This window comes from Dasypus novemcinctus, chromosome 19 (assembly GCF_030445035.2).
Source record: "Dasypus novemcinctus isolate mDasNov1 chromosome 19, mDasNov1.1.hap2, whole genome shotgun sequence".
Taxonomy (NCBI): Eukaryota; Metazoa; Chordata; class Mammalia; order Cingulata; family Dasypodidae; genus Dasypus; species Dasypus novemcinctus.
In genome coordinates, this window is record NC_080691.1 from 79,841,760 (window position 1) to 79,848,468 (window position 6,709).

The window sequence follows — 6,709 nt, forward strand, 5'->3', positions numbered from 1 at the left end:
ACCCTCCTATCCAGAAGGTCTGCCCAAGGCGAATGCGCTATGCAGGGTTTTGCCTGACTTACTGGGGCCTCCCCAAATAAGAAGAGTCCACCAGACCTTGGCTTGGGTCAGAGGAGATGGGGAAATGTCATGATACGTTGGCAGCCGCCTTGCCACCCTCCATCCATGTCTGCCGTCCACCCTCACAAGCCCCTGGAGGAGCTCCCTCTGAGTACTGGTCCAGAACGAGACACCGTATCCATCCCCAGCTCCACTTCCATGTCCCAACCCAATCCCCAGGCCCAACCAACCCTAACCCTGCCCTTGTCCTTGTCCCCAACTCTGTCCTCATTCTACCTCTGCCCGCTTTCTGACGCCCATCTCCATGACCAGCTCCTTCTTCTCCCAACTCAACAATCCGTCCCAACCCTCTCTCCATCCCAAACCTTACTCCATCCTCAACTCCTCCGTTTCCAATTCCATCACCATTCTCCACCCTAACCTCATTCTCAGTCCCAACTCAACGTCCAGCCCCAACCCAAAACTCCTTCTCCATCCAACCCACCCGCAGCCCCCATTTCCACAGCCCAGCCCAATCTTTCTTCTGACCCTGTCTCCAGCCTCTACTTTATCCTTGCCCCCAATTCCACCCTCATGCCCATCTCAACTCCAACCTAATTCATCTTTATTCCCAGCCCCACCCTGCTATCCCCTGACCCACCTCCTTTGCCCTGCAGAAGACAGAATGACATCCCTTCATGGTGTTCCTGTCCTAATTCCTTGAACCTATGAATCTGGTAGCTGACATGGCAAAAGGGACTTTGCAGCTGTGATTAATGGACATGGGGAAATTATCCTGGATTATGTAGACACTCAATAGAAGTACAAGCATTCTTGTAAGAGACAGGAAAAAGGGAAAAACCAAAGAAAAGGCTTTTGGTGATGGACTAACAGGCCGGAGTGATGGGCTTTTAAAATGGAGGAAGGGGGAGTGGATGTGGCTCAAGCAATTGGGTGCCTGCCTCCCACAGGAGAGGTCCTGGTTTGGTTCCTGATGACTCCTGAAGAAGACGAGCAGACACCACAACGAGCAGATGTCACAGGCGCCACAATGAGCAGGTGCCACAAGGAGCAGATGCTGCAACCAGCAGGTGCCACAGATGCCTCAATGACCTGATACTGCAATGAGCTGGTGCCACAATGGGTAGATGCCACAACCAGCAGATGCCACAACGAGCAGATGCTGCAGATGCTGCAATGAGCAGGTCCCACAATGAGCAGATGCTGCAACCAGCAGACGATGCAACCAGCAGGGAGCGGAAGTGTCTCAAGCGGTTGGGCACTCACCTCCCACATGGGAGGTCCCGGGTTTGGTTCCCGGTGCCTCCTAAAGAAGACGAGCAGACAATGAGCTCACAGACGAGGGAGCCATCTTGGGGGACTGGGAAGGGAATACAAATAAAAAAAATAATAATTTTTTTTTAAAATGGAGGAAGGGGCTATGAACTCAGGGACATAGTTGACCCCCTTGCTGGACAAGGCAAGGAAATGAATTGTCCCCTAGAGCCTCATGAGGGAGCACTGTCTGCTTGACACCTTGTTGTTAATCCCCTTAGGACTCAGTTCAGACTTCCGACCTCTAGAACGGTAAGATAATAAATATGTGGTCTGAAGGCATTGAGTTTGTGGGAATTTGTTATAACGGCAACGGGAAACTAATACATGGCAACTTGCCATCTCGGGGCCTTCACTTATACCCTCTGGCCTCTCTCTCTCCCCCATTGGCAGGGGGGAGCTCGGCCTCTGCATACTTCACATGGGTTACCCCGATGCAATAGCTTATGTAACCCAAAAATACAGGACACCGAGGGTGATATAATCTACAGCACTCAGATTTCAGTGGTTTTTACATGCATTCATTTGTGTGAGTGTGTGTAGGTTTATGCAGATTTTATCAGATGTATAGATTTGTGGAACGACTTATAAAATTTAAACCAACGCATTTTTTAGAAAGATTTTATTTATTTATTCCCTACCCACCCCCCCACCCCCGTAATTTGCACTCACTGCCTGCTCTCTGTGTCTATTCATTGTAGCTCTCTGCGTCTGCTCTTTTCCTTTTTAGGAGGCACCGGAAACTGAACCCTGGACTTCCCATGTGGGCGGGAGGGGCCCAATTGCTCGAACCACATCCATTCCCTGTTTGTTGTGCCTCTCATTGTGTCATCTTGCTGCTTTAGTTTGCTGTCTTGCTTACCTTCTTTAGAGGCACCAGGGACCGAACCCAGGATCTCCCATGTGGGAGGCGGGCACCCAACTGCTTGAGCCACATCCACTTCCCTAAACCAATGCATTTTAAAAAAGGAAACTTTATAACACTACCATGGAGGGAAAGTTGTATGAAATGCCCTCAAGACAAGCTTATTTGAAAATTGACACAGTGACAACAAATAATGCCACAACGTTTTAGTTGGATACTGTGGCTGGCTGTAGAGTCTTTTGTCAAACAAAAGGATTTGAAAATATTGAGAGGTCTTAGGGGCATATTAGCACCAAGCAAATCTCATTCCTGGCACTATTGAGAATTGAAAAAGGAGTGGATTACTTGATTTGCAGTTCAATGATTCTGAATTGCCAAAAATTACCTTCCGTGAGAAACACGGTATCAGCTCATTACATTCTTCTAACCGCCCTAGGAGAGAGGTGCTATTTTTGTTTTAAATTTTATTTATTAGAGTGGACTTACTGATATTCTATTCATGAAGTATTGTGATTAGTAATCGAAGAAAATGTGGCATTTGTGTGGAGAAAGTGGCCATGGTGGCTACTTGGGGTAAGGAGTGGGAGGAAGAGATGAGATGTGGGGGCATTTTCGGGGGTTGGAGTTGTCCCACTGGGTGGACTGGGGGAGAGCGTGGTCTACAATGTGGGCCACTGTCCATGTGCCGCAGCGGTGCTCCAGAATGTATTCGCCGGGTGCAGAGGATGTGCCGCGATGACGGAAGAGGTTGTTGATGTGGGAGGCAGATGCTCTATCCATTGAGCCAAATCTGCTTCCTGACCCCTGTCTTAATGATGCATCTCAAGGCTGTCCCCCTGGGGGGATTTAAAAAAAAAGCAATGAGGACTGTCAATGAGGAGCAATTAATTGGGTGCCTCTGACTGACCTTGATGTGGCTTAGGTCCCAGAGTAAAAAGTTTGAGTCTGTGCTAGACTAAGACAATTGCAGAAGTCAGTGGTTGTAGTATTTTTTTTTTTTTTTTTTTGCCTCTGTGAATACGAAGCAAAACTGCAGTTTAGAAATAATCTGATGGTTAGGCTCAGATTATTATTATAATCTATCATATTATTATTATAAGCTGACGCTTGTTGCGTCAACTTGGCAAAGGTGTCCCGTCAAACAAGCACTGGCCTAATTGTGAGGACGCTGCGTGGCCTTGACTCATCAGTGAATTGATCACATCTATGGCTGATTACATTTACAATCAGGGGAGGCGACTGCCTTTCGCAAGGAGAGACAGCTTATCAAACCAGTCTAAGGTCTTCAAAGGAGAAGTGATTTCCGGAAAGAGAGAATTCCCATCTCTACTTTGGAGAGCCAGCTTGTCCGGGGGAATTCATCGAGGACTTGAGGTCCCCACCTCCGAGGCTGCGGGAGACAATTTTATAAAATCTCATCATTTTACAGATATCTCCTATCGGTTCTTTTTTCCTAAAGAACCATGACTAACTCCTTAGTACTTGGCAAATCCAAATTGGTCCTCTTCCTTAGACTTGAGCACAAATGTATTTTCCATATTATTTATGGACGTGAATGTACTTTTTGTTGTTGTTATTTGTTGAATGTACTTTTTAATCAACAAAATGAAAAAATTTTTACTATTTTATTCTTTATCAGCATAAACATTATTTCAGTTTCCCAAACTTCTAGTTTCTTTTTTTTTTTTAAGATTTATTTTGTATTTATTTCTCTCCCCTCCTGCCCCCCCCCCTCCAGTTGTCTGCTCTTTGTGTCCATTCACTGTGTGTTCTTTTCTATCTGCTTGTATTCTTGTCAGTGGCAGCGGGAATCTGTGTCTCTTTTTGTTGCGTCGTCTTGCTGCGGCAGCTCTCCGTGTGTGCGGCGCCACTCCTGGGCGGGCTGCGCTTTTTTTGCGCGGGGCGGCTCTCCTTGCGGGGCGCTTGTTTGTTTGTTTGGGTTTTTTTTAGGAGGCAACGGAAATTGAACCCAGGACATCCCCTGTGGGAAGCAGGCGCTCAACCACTTGAGCCACATCTGCTCCTTAGCATATATTTTGGTTATTCTGTTTTAAAAAAGCAACACAGACACTCTGAAACATTACTTTCATTCGAAAACTGAGACAAATTTTACAGTTGTCAGAGGTGCTGTTTCGCTAAACTGGCTGTCTGCTGTAAAATCCGAGCAAGGCTTGGATTTCCAGAATGCCTGTGCTCCTGTGTTCTACAACCGTCTAAATAGGAACAATCTACCCCCCCAGGACTTTTGCTACAGTTTTTGTGAGATTTATTTTTTATTTATTTCTCTCCCCTCCCCCCCTCCAAGTTGTCTGCTCTCTGTGTCCATTTGCTGTGTGTTCTTCTGTGTCCGCTTGCATTCTGGTCAGCGGCACCAGGAATCCGCGACTCTTTTTGCTGCGTCGTCTTGCTGTGTCAGCGCTCTGTGTGTGCGGCGCCACTCCTGGGCAGGCTGCGCTCTGTTCACGCAGGCCGGCTCTCCTTGCGGGGCACACACCTTGCGTGTGGGGCTCCCCCACGCGGGGGACACCCCTGCGTGGCATGGCACTCCTTGTGCACATCAGCACTGCGCATGGGCCAGCTCCACACGGGTCAGGAGGCCCTGGACTTGAACCCTGGACCTCCCACGTGCTGGGTGGACGCGCTGTCCATTGAGCCACATCCGCTTCCTGGTTCCAGGTTTTTGAGCACATATTCTTCACTCTGGCCAACCGCATGCAGGACTGTTCAAAGCCCAACAGCAGGAGAGCAAAGCACTTCCTCCGCTGGAGCTGCTGGAGAGCCGCTTCTTGGCCAGCCTCGGCCCCAGCGCTGTAACCTGCTCGGACTCGTCTGTGCACGTGGCTCCGCCGCTCCCGCCGCACTGGAGCAACTCGTCCACCGCCTGGGCCGACACATCCCCGTCGTCCCCAGGGCCCCAGTCCAGGCAAGCTGCTTGGACCCACGGCATCGCCGGGGCAGCCACATGGCTGCTGAGATTCAGAAGGTTAAATGTAAGCCCCAAAGAAAATATCAGAGAATAGGCAAACTCTTAGAGCCAGAAAGTAGAGTCCAGGTTACCAGGGGCCACGGGGGGCCATCTCCCCCACCTCCTCTTTAAAAAACAAACAAAAAAACCATATCAATTTTATTGATACATGTCAATAAAGCACACAGGTCATGCGAAGTGTACAAGCAATGGTATTTGGTAGAATGACATAGTTGAGCATTCACCACTTCAATCACCATTAGAACATTTTCAAAATTTCAACAATAATAATAATAAACAGAAAGCAAACAAAGAAGGAAAATTCATCACCTCTCGCTCTTGCTAGGCTTCCCCTGCTGTTTCTGGCTATTCTTGCCTGATTACTTATTTGTTTATTAAGCAGCTTTATTGAGATATATTCATATACCATATGATTGAGCCAAAGTGTATCACCAATGGCTTTTAGTATGATCACAAGTTTGTGCACTCATTGCCACAAAAAACTTTCGAACAATTTCATTACTCCAAAAAGAAAAACTCCACTCCCGTCACCATCCTTCCCCAGACCTGCGTAACCACTAATCTAACTTCATCTTTACAAATGGATTCGTGGTTACATTTTATATAAATGACCTCACTCGCTACTTTGTGTCAGATGTCTTTCAAGTAACATCACAGTTCTTTTGGCCTAATAGTAACATCTTGTATTGACATATATTTGTTCAATTTCAAAGAAAACACATCTTCTGCATGCAATTTTACCCATATCCATAGTTCTCGTGTGGTTTTACTACGCTGTCCAGTTCCGGGTTACACGGTTTAGCTTTCCTTTTAGTAAAATACAGGACCTCAGACTTTCAACCCCTTTCGGTATATGAAGTTTTGCTCTTGGTTTTGATCATCCAAGAGGAACGACTTCAAACCACTCCTGTCTCCCATATGCACAGGCGGGGATCCTGGGGCACCCAAGGGGGAAATGGCTGGAAAAGGCGACACAGCCGAGGACCCCAAAGAGCTGAGCCGAGCCCACTTGGTGGGGGGGCGAGGCAGGCATCCATCTCTGGCCTCTGATGTGGGAAATGGCCACGGGGGGCTTTGGACGGGCGCCGGAGGGTCGTCCATCCGATGATTAAGGGCTTGGAGTCCGAAACCAGTGTGCCGGGGCCTCAGTTTCCTTATCTGTAAAAGGGGCGAGGCTAGAGCACTCATCTCAGTGGACTCTAGAGTATTCCTATTACATTTTTTTTTATTACTCCTATTCTTCTTAATTACTATTCTGAAAATCAAGTTGCCAGTGGCAGGGAATGGGACGCCACCTCCCCGCCCACCTCCTCCTTCCCTGGACGGTGCCACCCCACGGCTGGTATCTGGCAGCACCAGCAGCGCGCCCGACGGGCTGTCAGGTGCGATCGGGGAGTGGCCTGGCAGGTTTTTCCTCTCGGCCTGCCCAGGGCACCCACTCGTCCCCTCCCCGCTTCACCTGGCCCTGGCCTCTCCAGGCTCGC